A 20,589-nucleotide genomic window follows, 5' to 3' on the forward strand; every position below is an offset into this window, starting at 1 on the left:
AAACCCCAGGAGATCATGGAATTTTAGATTTTCTATCAGATGCAGTAGAAGTATACATGAGGCTCGTCCACATATTTATGCAGTGTATAAAGAAAATTTCCAAAACTTGGTGCAATAGTCATTTTGCTTCGCATGAAAAAGGCGACTCAAAAAGCTCTTAGTAACTCTTGTATTGACCCATTTATTTACAAATGCTTCAACAACCCCATGAACAGGCAGGATTCCGAAGCGAGTATTTGACTACAGATCATTTGCACACAATGAATCAGATAATTGAGAATATTTCAGAATATAATGAAAGAAAAACATTTGGGAGCCGAATGCAAATAGCCCGCCAGAATATACTGTTGGAGAAGTCCAAGATTTTGGTCATATCTTGATACCCTGAAGGTTTCACGTTGATAGCTCAAGCCATTCATGAGATATAGTGGTGCTAAAGGCAGGCAATAAAAACTTGATGATCTATTGCAACAATTTTGGTGACCTCGACCTTGACCGTGAGTGCCCATTTTCGAAATCCTCCAAGATTTTGGCCATATCTTGATACCCTGAAGCTTTCATGTTCATATCTTAAGCCGTTCATAGATAATGGTGCTAAAGGCAGGCAATAAAAACGGGTTGACCTTTGGCAGCAATTTTGGTAATCTTGGCCTTCACTCCGAGTGCCCGAACCCGTCTAAGATTTTTGTTATATCTTGATACCCTGAAAGTTTCATGTTGATAGATCAAGCCATTCATGAGATATACTGGAAGCGCACACACACACACACACACACACACACACACACACACACAGAGGCAGGCAAAAACATTATTGCTCTGCCTTCTAAAGGTGGGCGACGATAAACTACTGTGCTAAGATTTTGTCGAGAATGATGAGACTTTCGACTTTGGGAGGGGAAGTAGCATTCTTGAATTCATTGCAGGAAAAACAGCAAACGAGGACATTGCAACACTACTCGAAAACATGTATAACAAGGGAATTGCTATAGTTGAATTACATAGTCCGAAAAAAATAAGACTGAGAAGGGCTTGCATCTGGATATACAATTTCAACAAAATTATTTACAGCATGCATGGAAATTATTCCAAACACTGAAAGAATTGCACAGGACCTTGTCTTAATATCAGAAACAGCAGAGACATCGCAAGAAATGTTAAGTGACCTCAATAAGGTCTCAAAGTGGAGCAAAAAATGAACTGGAATAAAACTAATGTTTAATTATAATACGCCAAAGAGCATCATAGGAATAAGCAAAGAAATTCTTGAAGAAGTCGAGGAGTACAAATCTTGGGACAATACTAAAACTAACGAAACACCATGAGAGCGAAAGAAAAAGACGCATTACAATTGGATGGAAAGCTTTCGATAAATAATGAGGTATCATGAAAAGCAGCTTGCCACTATGTATGAATCAAAAAGTATATACGAACGTATTATCCCAGCTATGACATACGGTTGTGAGACCAGGAAATAAAATAAAATCGATGGAACATCAACTAACCCGTTGTGGCTGGTTTTGGGAATATCTTTATGAGACAAGAAAAGATCATCTTTGGTAAGAGAGTGGACTAAAGGTAAAGACATTGTAGAAGTTATAAAATAACAGAAATGGAAATGGGCGTCACGTAGCAAGAATAAAGGATAACCGATGAAGCAAGAAGCTGACTAGACAGACTTCAAGAGACTGGAAGCATAGCAGAAAAAGGATAGACAGGTGGTGGAAAGATGACAGCGAAGTTTGCAGGCAAAACGTGGCAGAGATTGGCAGAGTCAAGAAGTCCGTAATAAATGTTGAGGGAGGCCTTTGTTCTGAAAGAAAACTGCAATGGCTGATGATATATATATATATATATATATATATATATATATATATATATACATACAGTATATATATGACACTGATGGGCTGAATGACAGACTAACAAAAGTGCTTGGAGAATCAGCGAGGGTAGTAGGAAAACCTAATAATCCAAAGCCAAGAAGTATTCAGAAAAGATTCTCGAGTTTATGACAAAAAATGAAAGGAAATGAAAGTATAAACAAAGAAGGATGAAATAGAACGAGCGGAACTAAAAATACGCCTATGAACAAAAGACAAAGAGAAGAAAAAAGAAAGAGAAACGAATCAGGTCCAAGAAACTATTAAAAAAGGAAAAAGTCTGAAGCAGGTCCGAAGTAAAATTGCACTAGGAGAGCAACAAATTACTTCACTGAAAGACAGAAATGGTGAAGTCATTAAATGCAAAGATAAGATCCTGAAGAGAGTTGAAGAGTTTTACAAAGAACTGTATGCATCGAAGACCGTAGTACCAATAGCTAATTTTTCAGTTGACACAAGTGAAATATCTGAGGTAACACCAGACGAAGTAAGATTTCTCTTAATATGAAAAGAGGGAAAGCTTTAGGAGAAGATGGAATAGTAGCATACTGTATGCAGGAGTAGAAATACAAACTAGGCTTGCTCAGTTATTTACTCAGTATATAAAAAAGATTCCCAAAACATGGTGAAATACAATAATTATTTTGCCTTACAAAAAAGATGACTCAAAAGATCTTAGTAACTATAGACCCATTAGCTTATTATCAGTTATTTACAAACTCTTTTCTGAAGTCCTTACGAACAGAATAGCTAAAAATTTGGGGGGAAACCAACCTCGTGAACAGGCAGGATTCCGAAGAGGGTATTCGACTGCTGATCAGCTACACACAATGAATCAGCTAAATGAGAAAACTACAGAATATAATAAACCACTGTGCCAAGCTTATGTTGATCACGAAAAGGCTTTCGACTCAGTGGAGCACATGGCAAATTATACATTCATTACGAGAACAAGGAGTGAATCAGAACATTGTAAAACTGATCGAAAACATATATAAAGAGGGAACTATCTATCTATCTCTTGCCAGACCCCTCAATCCCGTTTGGGGTGGCCACAAACAAATCGCCTCAACGTCGCCCTGTCCCCCGTCATTTCACTGCCCTGCTTCCAACTCACACCCTCCTCTCTCACATACCTCTGCACCCCATCCCTCCATCTCATCCTCGGCCTCCCCCTCCCTCTTCCCCCCACCACCTCACTCACATACACTCTCTTCGTCAGTCTCTCACCCTCCATCCTCTCCACATGGCCAAACCACCTCAGTGTGTTCCTCATAACGCTTCCTATCACATCTACATCCACACCACAACGCTCCTTTATATCCTCATTCGTCAGCCTGTCTCTCCACGTGACTCCACAGGCTCCTCTTAAATAACTCATTTCCACTGCTGTCACTCTTGACTTGTGTCCTTCCAACAATGTCCAAGCTTCACTTCCGTACGTTAGAGTTGGTATCACAATACTGTCATGTAGTAACTTTTTCACTTCCATGCTCACTTCCCTGTTTCTTATCACTGCTTTCAAGGAACCAGCAACCTTTCTTCCCTGCTGTACCCTTTCAAGCACTTCACACTCCAAACCTCCATCCTTACTCATCACACTACCGAAATACTTAAACGTACTCACATTTTCCAATTCCTCACCATCTAACCTTGCTGTACATTCACTAACTTCACCTCTCTCAAAGACCATCACTTTACTCTTCCCTACATTCACCTTTAGGTTCCGTTTCTTACACACTCTCTCAAACTCATCCACCAAGCCTTGCAGCTCCCCTTCGTCTTCACTCAACAACACAGTATCATCTGCAAACAACAGTACAGGGAGTTTCCAAACACTATCCTCTCTCACCAGGGCCACTCCAACATCCACTACCCTACCTTGTACCTCTTTTATTACCCCATCCATGTACAGATTGAACAACCATGGAGACATGACACATCCTTGTTTCAAACTAACTTTCAAAGAGAAAAATTCACTTAGTTCACCATCCACACGCACTGCAGCCTTCGCACCATCGTACATACTCTTCACAGCATTCAACAACTTCCCATCTACTCCATATATTCTTAACACTTTCCACAATCCTTGTCTATCCACCCTGTCATATGCTTTCTCCAAATCCATGAAAGCCGCATACAATTTCTTTCCTTCGCTAAAAACATTTACACGAAAGATCTAAGAATGAATATCTGATCTACACAACCTCTTCCCTTCCTAAAGCCTCCTGTTCTTCTCCAACTAATTTCTCTGTTCTTTCTCTAACTCTGTCTATAAGTATCCTACCATACACTTTTCCTATTATACTAAGAAGACAAATGCCCCTATGATTACCACACACTTCTTTTTCCCCTTTTCCTTTGTACAAGGGAATAATTATACCTGACTTCCAATCCTCCGGGACTCTACCTTCCTCCCAGGCCAATCTGCAAATCTTCCACATCCATTCTACTACTATCTCTCCCCCATGCTTCAGCATTTCACCACACACTCCATCAATTCCTGGGGCTTTCCCCGATTTAACTTTCTTCATTGCTTCCACAACTTCTATCCTACTGATTTCTTCCTGTCTTCTCACCTCCCTCCTTCTCCCAGCCATTCCCCAGCCACTTATACTTGCATTACTTCCATCCTCTACGTTCAACAATTCCTTAAAGTGTTCTCTCCATCTGCTCACTTTTTCTCCCTTCTCCACTAGTAATCTACCATTTTTATCTTTCACTCCCCTGCTAACTTCACTCCCACCCTGTCTTACTCTTTTCACTTCTCTCCAGATTAAATCGACTTTATTATAGTAGATACGAATGACGCGATCACAAATGTCAGTTATCAACAAAGGAAATATAGGAAGTGATCATAGAATGATGGGTTGCACAGCCAAATTCAATTTCAGAATTAAAAGAAAGAAGCTGATTGAAAATAAATAGATATTTAAAATAGAAGTATATGAAAACAAAGCAGTCTTTCACATATAAATAACTAACAGATTTCAGGCTCTAAATTATGCTGAGTGTAACATTGATGAATTGAATGATGGACTAACAGAAGTGCTACGAGAATCTGTGGAGGTAGTAGAGAAAACTAATTCAATCAAAGCCAAGAAGTATTCGAAAAAGACCCATGAGCTCGTGAACAGAAGAAAAGAGATTTAAGGAAAAACAAAAAAATATTAAATAAAAACAACAGAATTGTATAAGCTTATCAACAAGAGACAGAAAGAAGAAAAAAGAAAGGGAAACATGGATCAGATCAAAGAAACCATCAAAAAAGGAAAAAATCTGAAACCAGTCCGTAGTAAAATGACACTAAGGAAGCAACAAAGTATATCATCGAAAGATAAAAACGGTGAAGTCTTTACATCCAGAGATAGGATGGTCGAGAGAGATGATGAATTTTACAAAGAAATGTATGCATCTAAGACAATAATACCGACTGGAAACTTTTCAGTTGACACAAGCGAAATACCTGAGGTAATGCCAGATGAAGTAAACATATGAATCAATCTGTCAGTTTAAAATTGCTAGAAAGCATGCTAAAGCTGTAACAGATCATGCTAAATCAAACTTTCTTCAAAATCAAGCATCAAAACTACTAAACAAACCTAATGACAACAGAATATTCTGGTCACCTCTCAATTCTTTCAACAGTAACTTTAGCATGCCATCATCCATTCCCCCACTAAAATCTTCAGATGGCAACATTACAAATGTCCTGCGTGGGAATGCGAACATCTTTGCCAGTACATTTGCCATAAATTCTACCTGAGATGTAGTCAGACAGAACGTTCCAGTACTAGAACTTACTCTCCCGAAATTGTTCCAATTAAAATACAGACAAGATACGTAAACTCCATCCTAGACAATATACCAACCAACAAAGCTCCATACCCAGATGGAATTCCTCCAATTGTTTTGAAAAACTGTTCCGCTGAACTTGCCTTTGTTCTTCCTAAATTATTCAGACTATGCATACGTACTTCTTCATTCCCTAATTCATGGAAAGAAACCAATATCTACCCAATTCCAAAGACAGGAAGTTCCTCTGACCCCTCTGATTACAGACCAATAGCTGTCACAGCTTCTCTTGGTAAAGTTTTTGAAATTTTAATTAATGAACACATAGTTAAACATCTTGAATCCAACAACTTAATTAGTGATAGACAATATGGTTTTTGCCACGAAAGATACACCATTGACCTACTTAATCTCCTGACTCATACCACCTGTCAATCAAATGACCAACATGGAGAAACTCATGCAGTAGCCCTTGATATTTCTAAAGCTTTCAACAGAGTGTGGCATCGTTCCTTGCTGTCCAAACTCCCTTGCTATGGACCAACGTCTTTTGTTCCCTTCTTTCTTCATATCTCAGCGACAGAAAAAAACAGTAAAAGTAGATGCTGTATATTCCAATTTCCACTTAACTAACGCTAGCATGCCACAGGGATCAGTTCTGGCGCAAACCCTGTTCCTGGTCCATGTTAATGATCTATCTGTCACTCACAATCCCATCCATTCATATGCAGATGACTCAACACTTCACAGTTCATTCACACTCAAACACCCATTTACAGAGTCTAATATCTCTAACTCTCAACTCAGTACAACCATCTCCATAAATCAAGACTTATCAAAGATCAATGAATGGGGACAAAACAACCTTGTATCATTTAATGCTAGTAAAACCAACTATATACTGTACAATTTACTAATAGACAGATACTGCCAGATTCGTATATTACCTTCAATGTTACTGATATTCCCATCTCCAATAGTATTGAAATTCTCGGTGTCTCACTTAACAGTGCCCACAGCCGGACCTTTCATATCAGATCACTTGCTAAAACTGCCTCAAAGAAGCTTGGATTATTGTACAGTCAGTACCTTCTTCACTGACGAGCAATTAGCTATAATGTGTAAGAGTCATGTGCGCTCTCAGCTTGAATATTGCTCACCCTTGTGGAATGGATATGGAGAGGCTGCACTAAAACAACTAGACAAAATTCAGAACAAAACTGTTGGAATTATTAAATCCATCATATATAATGTACCTCACCTACAAGTAAGAAGGAATATTGCCTCCCTTGCATTATTTTATTGATTTTTTTTTAGCCAATGCTCAAACGAAGTTGCGTCCATTGTGGCACCTCTCCATGCCTTCCCTCGTGCTACACAGGCATATGGTAGTGCTCATGACTGGACTGTCACACAGCCAAATTGCAGAACGTCTGCCTATCAGAATACTTTTATTCCCTGAACTGCATCTTTCTGGGAACTCGCTTCCATGGAGTTGTTTCCCACCAAACTTCAATCGTCCAACTGTCACATATTTTATGAATGTAGGACGCCAGTAATCTGGTGTATGGATTATTTTTTTTTTTTTTAGTAATTTGTTTTTCCTTCCTCTGTTCTGTTATTTAAAGAATAGTCTCTTAAAATTATGAAAGGAGGTAAAACCCCAGGAGATCATGGAATTTTAGATTTTCTATCAGATGCAGTAGAAGTATACATGAGGCTCGTCCACATATTTATGCAGTGTATAAAGAAAATTTCCAAAACTTGGTGCAATAGTCATTTTGCTTCGCATGAAAAAGGCGACTCAAAAAGATCTTAGTAACTCTTGTATTGACCCATTAGCTTATTACCAGTTATTTACAAATGCTTCAACAACCCCATGAACAAGCAGGATTCCGAAGCGAGTATTTGACTACAGATCATTTGCACACAATGAATCAGATAATTGAGAATATTTCAGAATATAATGAAAGAAAAACATTTGGGAGCCGAATGCTAATAGCCCGCCAGAATATACTGTTGGAGAAGTCCAAGATTTTGGTCATATCTTGATACCCTGAAGGTTTCACGTTGATAGCTCAAGCCATTCATGAGATATAGTGGTGCTAAAGGCAGGCAATAAAAACTTGATGATCTATTGCAACAATTTTGGTGACCTCGACCTTGACCGTGAGTGCCCATTTTCGAAATCCTCCAAGATTTTGGCCATATCTTGATACCCTGAAGGTTTCATGTTCATATCTTAAGCCGTTCATAGATAATGGTGCTAAAGGCAGGCAATAAAAACGGGTTGACCTTTGGCAGCAATTTTGGTAATCTTGGCCTTCACTCCGAGTGCCCGAACCCGTCTAAGATTTTTGTTATATCTTGATACCCTGAAAGTTTCATGTTGATAGATCAAGCCATTCATGAGATATACTGGGAGCACACACACACACACACACACACACACACACACACACACACACACACACACACAGAGGCAGGCAAAAACATTATTGCTCTGCCTTCTAAAGGTGGGAGACGATAAAACTACTGTGCTAAGATTTTGTCGAGAATGATGAGACTTTCGACTTTGGGAGGGGAAGTAGCATTCTTGAATTCATTGCAGGAAAAACAGCAAACGAGGACATTGCAACACTACTCGAAAACATGTATAACAAGGGAATTGCTATAGTTGAATTACATAGTCCGAAAAAAATAAGACTGAGAAGGGCTTGCATCTGGATATACAATTTCAACAAAATTATTTACAGCATGCATGGAAATTATTTTCAGAGAGCGAGACTGGGAGTAATCATAGTGGAGAAACCCCAAACACTGAAAGAATTGCACAGGACCTTGTCTTAATATCAGAAACAGCAGAGACATCGCAAGAAATGTTAAGTGACCTCAATAAGGTCTCAAAGTGGAGCAAAAAATGAACTGGAATAAAACTAATGTTTAATTATATATACGCCAAAGAGCATCATAGGAATAAGTAAAGAAATTCTTGAAGAAGTCGAGGAGTACAAATCTTGGGACAATACTAAAACTAACGAAACACCATGAGAGCGAAAGAAAAAGACGCATTACAATTGGATGGAAAGCTTTCGATAAATAATGAGGTATCATGAAAAGCAGCTTGCCACTATGTATGAATCAAAAAGTATATAACGAACGTATTATCCCAGCTATGACATACGGTTGTGAGACCAGGAAATAAAAAAAAAATCGATGGAAAATCAACTAACCCGTTGTGGCTAGTTTTGGGAATATCTTTATGAGACAAGAAAAGATCAACTTTGGTAAGAGAGTGGACTAAAGGTAAAGACATTGTAGAAGTTATAAAATAACAGAAATGGAAATGGGCGTCACGTAGCAAGAATAAAGGATAATCGATGAAGCAAGAAGCTGACTAGACAGACTTCAAGAGACTGGAAGCATAGTAGAAAAAGGATAGACAGGTGGTGGAAAGATGACAGCGAAGTTCGCAGGCAAAACGTGGCAGAGGTTGGCAGAGTCAAGAAGTCCGTAATAAATGTTGAGGGAGGCCTTTGTTCTGAAATAGAATTGCATTGGCTGATGATATATATATATATATATATATATATATATATATATATATATATATATATATATATATATATATATATATATATATATGTATGACACTGATGGGCTGAATGACAGACTAACAAAAGTGCTTGGAGAATCAGCGAGGGAAGTAGGAAAACCTAATAATCCAAAGCCAAGAAGTATTCAGAAAAGATTCTCGAGTTTATGACAAAAAATGAAAGGAAATGAAAGAATAAACAAAGAAGGATGAAATAGAACGAGCGGAACTAAAAATACGCCTATCAACAAAAGACAAAGAGAAGAAAAAAGGAAGAGAAACGAATCAGGTCCAAGAAACTATTAAAAAAGGAAAAAGTCTAAAGCAGGTCCGAAGTAAAATTGCACTAGGAGAGCAACAAATTACTTCACTGAAAGACAGAAATGGTGAAGTCATTAAATGCAAAGATAAGATGCTGAAGAGAGTTGAAGAGTTTTACAAAGAACTGTATGCATCGAAGACCGTAGTACCAATAGCTAATTTTTCAGTTGACACAAGTGAAATATCTGAGGTAACACCAGACGAAGTAAAGATTTCTCTTAATATGAAAAGAGGGAAAGCTTTAGGAGAAGATGGAATAGTAGCATACTGTATGCAGGAGTAGAAATACAAACTAGGCTTGCTCAGTTATTTACTCAGTATATAAAAAAGATTCCCAAAACATGGTGAAATACAATACTTATTTTGCCTTACAAAAAAAGATGACTCAAAAGATCTTAGTAACTATAGACCCATTAGCTTATTATCAGTTATTTACAAACTCTTTTCTGAAGTCCTTACGAACAGAATAGCTAAAAATTTGGGGGGAAACCAACCTCGTGAACAGGCAGGATTCCGAAGTGGGTATTTGACTGCTGATCAGCTACACACAATGAATCAGCTAAATGAGAAAACTACAGAATATAATAAACCACTGTGCCAAGCTTATGTTGATCACGAAAAGGCTTTCGACTCAGTGGAGCACATGGCAAATTATAAATTCATTACAAGAACATGGAGTGAATCAGAACATTGTAAAACTGTTCGAAAACATATATAAAGAGGGAACTATCTATCTATCTCTTGCCAGACCCCTCAATCCCGTTTGGGGTGGCCACAAACAAATCGCCTCAACGTCGCCCTGTCCTCCGTCATTTCACTGCCCTGCTCCCAACTCACACCCTCCTCTCTCACATACCTCTGCACCCCATCCCTCCATCTCATCCTCGGCCTCCCTCTCCCTCTTCCCCCCTCCACCTCACTCACATACACTCTCTTCGTCAGTCTCTCACCCTCCATCCTCTCCACATGGCCAAACCACCTCAGTGTGTTCCTCATAACGCTTCCAATCACATCTACATCCACACCACAACGCTCCTTTATATCCTCATTCGAAAGCCTGTCTCTCCATGTGACTACACAGGTTCCTCTTAAATAATTCATTTCCACTGCTGTCACTCTTGACTTGTGTCTTTCCAACAACGTCCAAGCTTCATTTCCATACGTTAGAGTTCGTATTACAATACTGTCATGTAATAACTTTTTCACTTCCATGCCCACTTCCCTGTTTCTTATCACTGCTTTCAAAGAACCAGCAACCTTTCTTCCCTGCTGTACCCTTTCAAGCACTTCACCCTCCAAACCTCCATCCTTACTCATCACACTACCCAAGTACTTAAACGTACTCACATTTTCCAATTCCTCACCATCCAACCTCGCTGCACATTCACTGACTTCATCTCTCTCAAAGACCATCACTTTACTCTTCCCTACATTCACCTTTAGATTCAGTTTGTTACACACTCTCCCAAACTCATCCATCAAGCCTTGCAGCTCCCCTTCTTCTTCACTCAACAACACAGTATCATCTGCAAACAACAGTACAGGGAGTTTCCAAACACTATCCTCTCTCACCAGGGCCACTCCAACATCCACTACCCTGCCTTGTACCTCTTTTATTACCCCATCCATGTACAGATTGAACAAGCATGGAGACATGACACATCCCTGTTTCAACCCAACCTTCATAAAGAAAAACTCACTTACCGGTAATTCACCATCTACACGCACTGCTGTTTTAGCACCATCATACATACTCTTCACAGCATTCAACAACTTCCCATCTACTCGATATATTCTTAATACTTTCCACCCTGTCATATGCTTTCTCCAAATCCATGAAAGCCACATACAACTTCTTTCCCTTCTCTAGAAACTTTTCCACTAAAAATCTAAGAATAAATATCTGATCTACACAATCTCTTCCCTTCCTAAGGCCTCCCTGTTTTTCTCCAACTAATTCCTCTGTTCTTTCTCTAACTCTGTCAATAAGTATCCTACCATACACTTTTCCTATTATACTAAGAAGACAAATGCCCCTATGATTACCACACACTTCTTTTTCCCCTTTTCCTTTGTACAAGGGAATAATTATACCTGATTTCCAATCCTCCGGGACTCTACCTTCCTCCCAGGCCAATCTGCACATCTTCCACATCCATTCTACTACTATCTCTCCCCCATGCTTCAGCATTTCACCACACACTCCATCAATTCCTGGGGCTTTCCCCAATTTAACTTTCTTCATTGCTTCCACAACTTCTATCCTACTGATTTCTTCCTGTCTTCTCACCTCCCTCCTTCTCCCAGCCATTCCCCAGCCACTTATACTCGCATTACTTCCATCCTGTATGTTCAACAATTTCTTAAAGTGTTCTCTCCATCTGCTCACTTTTTCTCCCTTCTCCAATAGTAATCTACCATTTTTATCTTTCACTCCCCTGCTAACCTCACTTCCACCCTGTCTTACTCTCTTCACCTCTTTCCAGAACATTTTGTTACAGTCCCTCCACTTTACACTCAAATTCCTTCCAAGTTCCTCATCCACTCTCTTCTTACTCTCTCTTACTCATCTTTTCACCTCTCTCTTCCTTTCTACATATAACTCTCTCTTCCGCCTCCCAATTTCTTCCACTACTACAGCTTAATTACATAAGGACTCAGAAAAAAATTAAGATTGAGAAGGGCGTGCATCAGAGAAATACAATTTCATCAAAATTATTTACAGCATGCCTAGAAAATATTTTCAGAAAGGAAGACTGAAAACAAAGGAGTGAACATAGATGGAAAAAAACTAAACCATTTAAGATTTGCAGATGACATTGTCCTAATCTCAGAAACAGTAGAGACATTGCAAGAAATGCTAAATGACCTAAACATAGAAAGTCTCAGAGGAGGGCTAAAGATGAACCGGAGTAAAACTAATATTCAGCCCACAAACACCAATGAGCGTCATCAGAAAAATCGGTGAAATTCTTGAAGTTGAGGAGTACAATTACTTGAGACAAATACTAAAATTAACGAAAGATAATGATAGCGAAATAAAGAGACGCAATACAGTTGGATGGAAAGCTTTCTTTAAACATAGACTCATTATAAAAAGAAGCTTGCCAGTTTGTATGAAATGAAAAGTGTATAATGATTGTATAATTCCAGCTATGACGTATGTTTGTGAGACCTGGAAACTGACAAAATCGATGGAAAATAAATTAATCCGTTCTCAGAATGGAAAGGTCAATGTTGGGAATATCTTGAAGAGACAGGAAATGATCAACCTGGGTCAGAAAGCAGACTAAAGTCAAGGATATTATTGAAGATAGCAAAGAACAGAAATGGAGGTGGGCAGGCCATGTAGCAAGAATAAGGGATAACTGATGAAGCAAGAGGCTGACTGACTGGACACCAAGAGATTGTAAGTGTAGCAGAAAAAGGCCAGACAGGAGATGTATAGATGAGATAGAGGAATTTGCAGGGAAAACGTGGCAAAGATTGGCTCAGTCAAGGAATTCGTAGAGAAGGTTTGGGGAGGCCTATGTTCAGCAGTGGATATATATATATATATATATATATATATATATATATATATATATATATATATATATATATATATATATATATATATATATATATATATATATATATATATATATATATATATATATATATATATATATATATATATATATATATATATTAAACAACATCCAATTTCTTTGTTGCTTTGATAACGTTCGTGATCCAGTAAGTAAGAAGGTGTCTCGGTTCAAAGTGTGTGGCATGGCTGATATATTTTGCAACCTTTGATTCATGGTTATCCAGTAATTAGTCGCAGACTTTGCCAAATTTGTTCTGTATTGTTTCTCCCCTTTCCATCACCATCATAATCGGAACAGCTTGGCGTCGAATATCCATAGTAATAAAACGATACTGGTCACTTATACGAATATTTAAAAAGGAAAAAGGGAAAGGAGATATAATAAAAATATGGCAGGAAAATGGTTTACTCTGATAGTGTGACAAGATAAACTAACGAATGGAAGACAATCAGGAGAATCTAATCCGGGATTGTTTTTTTTATTTTTTTTCCCACCTGGGACCTGACATTAGGAAGAACAGAGGGAAGGGAAAGTAGAAAAGGAAGGAGGAGGGGCAAGAAAAGCGGGAGGTGGGGAGTGGAAAGAGAGGGAGAGGGGAAACCAGAGCAAAGAACGGAAGGGATAGAAAGGCAACTTGGGAGGGGGAAAGAAGTAAAAACTCAGCACACTAATGACTATGATTATTAGCAGGAACCAGTCACGGAGACGGGGAGGAAGGAAGACAGAAAATGAAGGGACCGAAACAAAGGCAGATGAAACGAGAGAGAAAGACTCTAATATCGATATTTTTTCTGTATCACTCGTTGAGGACTTAACAGTAAATACATGTAGCGATTTATGCTTTTGTGCACAGAGTCTAGTAACAGTTTCGAAACATATATATAGATAGATACATATATATACTGTATATGTATGTATATATATATATATATATATATATATATAGATAGATAGATAGATAGATAGATAAATAGATAGATATAGATATAGATAGATAAATAGATAAATAGATAGATATAGATAGAGACAGATAGATAGATAGATAGATAGTGGTATTTGAAACTTTGGTGCTATTCGAGCATTTCTTCACCAATTCACCAATATGGGAATTATCTCCAGCCAACTTCGGCATTTTTGGATTACCACCTGCTAAAGGTTAGTGTGGAGTCGACGGTCAAACCATGCAAACGCACCAATATAGCGAATGCAACAATGCGAAGCCTTAAAATTTACTATATTTTACGGAAAGGAGAGGGAAAAATAATTTCTTTCACTTATATATATATATATATATATATATATATATATATATATATATATATATATATCCTCCATTCCCTAGGAAATATTGGCAATCATTCTTTGTTAGCGATTTCTCCCAGTCCTCTCAGACAGTTTATATTGTTACCATAATGGGGTGCTTCTTAACCTGCCCCATGCCGACCACTTTCTCACCAATGGTACCCCCCAATCCCGACCATTTTTGGACCCAAATTTTTTTTGCTAAAACTTTCGCTTTTGGTCAGAAACAATGGTCAGTCACAAAGAAATTGTTCCCCGGGGTCCATAATTGCCCTAAACAGGTATGCCTTGGTCACACCTGGCACCGTGTTCTCTGTAGGTGGTCTGAGCCTCTAACGTTTTCTATGGTATTATAAGTCTGGGAAACCAATGAAAGTAAGTAGATATGTATTTATTACAAACATAAAAACATGTGATAAAAGAGTAAATTGGATTTTATACAAAAATAGAGCTGAAATAAGCATTGTACCATCGTGCGAATCGAGCAAAATCGGGCAGACTGATCACGATGAATCGCTAACATTCGAAAATCATGATACATATCATTTTTTTTACTTACATAATACTTCTACAATGACATTATACCATTTTACATTTTATTGAACCGTTTTTATGTATTCACAGGTCTTTTGATAACATTTAGCGTAATGTTAGCGCTTATTTATGTAGTGAGTGAACTCGCTGTGACTGTTGTTTCAACTCGTATTGTGTTTTTTCTATTTACATAATACTTTCCTAATAACATTATACACTTTTCAACTTTATAGAACTGTTTTGAGATAATTTCAGGCCTTACGTAAATATTTAGCGTAATAATAGCGCATAATAACACACACGATGAAGTCGCTATGACTACTATTTCAACTTACAACCTATTTTTGTACTTATATAATAATTCTCCACTAACATTGCACATGTTTACACTTGATATAATTGATATCACATAATTTCAGACCTTACGATTCAACTGAGCGTCATATTAGCGCGTACTTACACAGTGAGTGTTATCGCAATATCATTTGTTTCATCTTACACTAGTATTCAACTTATAAATTACCTTACTACTAACATTACAACAAATTCCACTTTATATAATTCCTATCACATACTTACTGACCAGAATGTTCTACTGAGCGTAATATTTTCGCAGATTTACACAGTGGGTGTACTCGTGACATCAATTATTACAACTTACACTATTTTTCAACTTATACGTTTTATTCATGCTAACATTACACCCGTTTCCACTTTATATTCTTGCTATCACATATTTACTGACCAGAATGTTATACTGAGCATCATATTTTCACAGATTTATACAGTGGGTGTAGTGTTCATATCACTTCGTTCAACTTACACTATTTCTCAACTTATACATTACTTTCCTGCAAACATTACACCCGTTTCAAGTTTATATAAGACTTAGCACATACTGACTGGCCTTACCATTATACTGAGCGTCATATCGCCATCCCACACAGTTTCAGTAGTGTAAGAAGTTATGGTACTCTCTGAAACATGGCTGAAGGCACAACGCAACATTGGTGGTGGTGGGGGAGGTGGAGAGCGGCGCCTTTCATCACTCGCACTTCTCTTCCCTCTCCCTTTTCCTTTACCCTTTCCCTTCCCTTTCCTTCCTTTCCCCACATCCTGGGGCTGTGTGGAGGAAGTTTGGGAATATTGTATGGCGAAAGACGTGCTGGGGAGTGGCGCCACCTCCTCTCCCCTAGGCCTACATGCACCACGTGCTCGTGCTGCCTCCCTCACACCACTTTCCCTTTCACCCCGCACTCCCACCACACCACTTTCGCCTTCCCCAGACAAAACACTAGGCCATACTTTATTTGCCTTCTTGCCCCACCTTCTGATCCTCGGGGTGAGATTTTTTCCTTCCCCAACCACGAGGCAACATCATGTCCTAAGCCGCCGTCATCGTCATCGTCCTCATCCTCGTCCTCATCAGAATCTCTCTCTAGGGGATGGAGAGAGGTCCATGCAGGTGTTTTGGGTGCAGGCTGGCCTTCCCTTGCCTTACGATACGTGACATACCGCTTTTTCCGGGGCGAAGGGACCTCCTCATCACTGCTTGTTATTTCCTCCTCAGGCTGCACATAATCTCGATCCACCACATCATCATCAAGTGGAGAATCACTATCTCCAGTGAAGGCATCCAGGGCGGATTGTATTTCGTCGTCTGAGAGACCTTTATGCGCCATGTCTGACCTGGGTCACTGCTAACAGGTGAGTGACCGAGACAAGGGCGAGCGCAGGTCATGCGGGGTCTGGGACGCTGCCTGCCTGGTGGCAGGTAGGGGAGGCTTGGGTACGTGGGCGAATCGAAAATCTCGCGCGAATTTTGAAAATTGTGGAAATTATGAACCTTGCAATTGCAGGACGTTGAAGTACGTCAACGGGATTGGCAGTGACGTAACGTGAGGACGTGGAAGTACGTCGACGGGAAGCCGCGGGTTAAAAGCCCATTTTTCCGGTAGAGGTCACCACCATGGGGACAAACACATACCCCGCGCTGTTTAAACAGCATATTTTTCTTGGTTAAATATCTACACTTGTGAGAAACTGTGAATCATAGCAATGTCATATACCGTAATATAAATAATACAAATAGAACACGTATATATATATAACGTAGCGTGAATTGCTTCTATTTATCATAAACAGAAATTAAAATATCATTGATGGCATGTGATGGCAACCCGCCATTTCAGTGGTCCTATATTATTTAATTTCTGATATATTTAGTGAAAGTTAGGTTCTTAATACATAGTTTGTTCAGACTGTAAATTATGCATAGTGGGTGTCTTGACTCATTCAGTCTCTATGTGGGCAGAAATTTAATGTTGAGTAAATACTGGGACTCAACATGTTGTTCACTCCCTTCACGCAGGCACACCACAAGACCTGTGTTGCCACGGTTTGCCGTAGTGTTGCCCCCTCAGACCCTCCAAAGGAATTACAGTACCTTACTTTATCTAACCTAACCAGACCACAAGTAGTCTAAATTGTATTATTTTAAGCATCAGTCCTCGTGTGTTTGCTTTGAAAATAAACCCCTTGTGAAAAACCTTAACCACTTGACTGTCTTGTGCGCATGCGTGAAGGGAGTGAGAAAATGTTGAGTCCCAGTATTTACTCAACATTAAATTTCTGCCCACATAGAGACTGAGTCAAGATACCCACTAGGCATAATTCACAGTCTGAACAAACTATGTATTAAGAACCTAACTTGCACTAAATGTAGCAGAAATTAAATAATATAGGACCATTGAAATGGCGGGTTGCCATCACATGCCATCAATGAATTTTAATTTCCGTTTGTGATAAATATAAACAATTCACGCTACGTTATATATACGTGTTCTATTTGTATTATTTATATTACGGTGTATGACATTACCATGACTCAGTTTCACACAACAGTGTAGATATTTAACAAAGAAAAATGTGCTGTTTAAACAGCGCGGGGAATGTGTTTGTCCCCATGGTGGTGACGTCTACCGGAATATTAGCTTTGAAAGCACCCCATGTCACTATAACAGCTTTCTCTCCTTCCTCTTGTACCCCTTTAATTCATTTCCCCTTCCACCCGTTCTCTTTTCAACTCTCTCTCTCTCTCTCTCTCTCTCTCTCTCCACTATTTCTTCAGTCCTCCTTTTCCTATCTCAATATAATATACTGAAATATATACAAGGAAACTTCAGAATTAGTTGCCCATATAGCCCCTCACTTCATCCTGTTAATTTTAAGCCGTTTCTTTTGTACATGTGGAGAGTCTTCTTTTTTGCCTTTTACCTATGTACAAATCTCGGCCCAAAATTTATTCAGCTACTTATTCATTTGCACCTTCTTAAGCGTATATCCGTTCTACGCTTCCATTTCTTTACTCATATGCCCATATTGCACCATGCCTAACACCTTACATCTCACACCACAATGTCCATATTTTTCACCTCAACCATGGTCAATTTTTGGTTCACCAATATATACTGTATCACCTTAGTTCTCTTACAGGTCACACCTCACTTCTTCCCTATCCTTCCCCATATATTCTTCATTTCTTACCTTTTCCTCCTTCTAATATTTCATATCTAATAAACAATTTGTAATATTTCTAAAATATAGCCAAACTCATATTTCATCTCACCTCTACGTTTCAGCTATCTTACCTCATTCATCCTCATCTTACCCTGCTCAGTTCTTACTGTTTATAAGAAATATACATACGGTACTCTTCATCTGACTAAACTCTCCATACCACTCCGTATTCTTCGTCAGATATTTTCCATTCATTTTTTCATTCTCTTTTATTACCCACCGTTCACCTCCTCTTCCACTTTAAAACCTCTACACCCCTCACCTCTCACTCTGCTTTGCCTAACCTTTCACATCTCATCACGTCCTCCCCTCACTCACCTTTCAAACTTCCCTTTCAGACCAATGATAGAGATCGGTGTCAAACTTACTTCACATTATAAAGGGTTAGGTTGATCTGGCTCTCGCCTAACCCATGATGAGATATCATAGTGGGAGCTGAAAATGTTGGGGAAGGAGCAAATTAAAGAGGTTAGGTTAAGTTAGGTTGCGCAAGGATCAGTTAATTTAGGCCATGAAGAGATTTCCAGGGAGAGAGAGCACTTGGAATGATGGACTGAAGGAGGTCTTGGCAGGAAATGAAAGAAGGAAGTGGAGTAAGATACGAAGTATCGATGTGAGAAAATACTCAGAGAAAGGGGGAAAGTGTGATGGGTATGAGAGAAGAGGCTAGAATTTATTAAAATTTCGTAATAAAAGGATTCTCAAAAGGCAACGAAGATGAATTTGTATATGTATGAAATATAATGCAGAACATGGGAAAAGTCTGGAATGAAAGAGAATGTCTGAAATTCTTAGGAGTCAGGCGGTAGCATGGAAGGGGGGGGGGGGAATCTGACGCAGTTCTGAAGGCAAGAAGGAGAGTAGGTGTACTGAGGTACAAAGAGTAATGCCCATAGGGCGTAGAAAGAATGGTGTAAAAGATACACACACACACACACACACACACACACACACACACACACACACACACACACACACACACACAAAGAAAGAATGAAATAAAGAAAGAGGGAGGAATCGTGCGGTTGCGATTCGAAATGTGAAATCGGGTACGGGTAACGAAATAGACGTCTGAAGGAATGGGAAGAGGGGAGTTACAGGGGACAGCAAAGGGAGGTTTTTACAAGGAGTGACTAGAGTTGTGTGAAGGAAGGGAAGCTGCGGACGAGTAGGGTGGAGAGAGAGAGAGAGAGAGAGAGAGAGAGAGAGAGAGAGAGAGAGAGAGAGAGAGAGAAAGAGAGGAGGTAAAAGGTAATCTAGAGATCAAGAAACAGGTGGGTATGTAGTGTGAAAGGGGGTAAAAATGTGAGAAGGGAGTCAGTGAGGGTGATGGGTGAAGGTCCGGAGTGAAGTTGTGAGGGAAGGGGACGGTTTGCAGGAGAGGGAAGGTATACTGTATATCGAAGCCAAGGCAGGAAGGGAAGGAGGTAACGGTAAAGAGAATGAAAATGAACTATTAGGGGATGTGAAAGTTGGGATACAGGATTTAATTAGTTATCAAAATACGGGCTGAAATTTACACACACACACACACACACACACACACACACACACACACACACACACAATTAGCATTATTGTTTACATTTGTCTTCAGTATAATTATTATTGCATGAGGTACTTGTATGCTTAGCTAAAAATACCTGCTGGTACTTTATTATTTGTAGAGGAGTTGCTAGATTATGTAAACATATGTTATACTCAGCTTAGAGGACGACGAGTTGGAACGTTGTTTAGGTGATGCCGCAGAATCGTAATATAATAACCTACATTATATAAGGAGTACTGTTAGAGATACCGTGCTTTCGGAAATAGCCATATTTAAGGTGTCACCCTTTATCTTTACTGACCTAGGATAATACTGGACAAAGGTGAATGCTAGGAGGATCGGTTTGAGGTGAGGCATCTCCATGGCAGCATGTCGCCTCTACTGTAGTAAATATGTAGGCATAGTATGTTATAACACAATACTATATGTAACTACGGT

Source organism: Coenobita brevimanus, chromosome 38, assembly GCF_032717465.1.
Source record: "Coenobita brevimanus isolate Jiangsu-jjx chromosome 38, ASM3271746v2, whole genome shotgun sequence".
In the NCBI taxonomy this organism is placed as follows: Eukaryota; Metazoa; Arthropoda; class Malacostraca; order Decapoda; family Coenobitidae; genus Coenobita; species Coenobita brevimanus.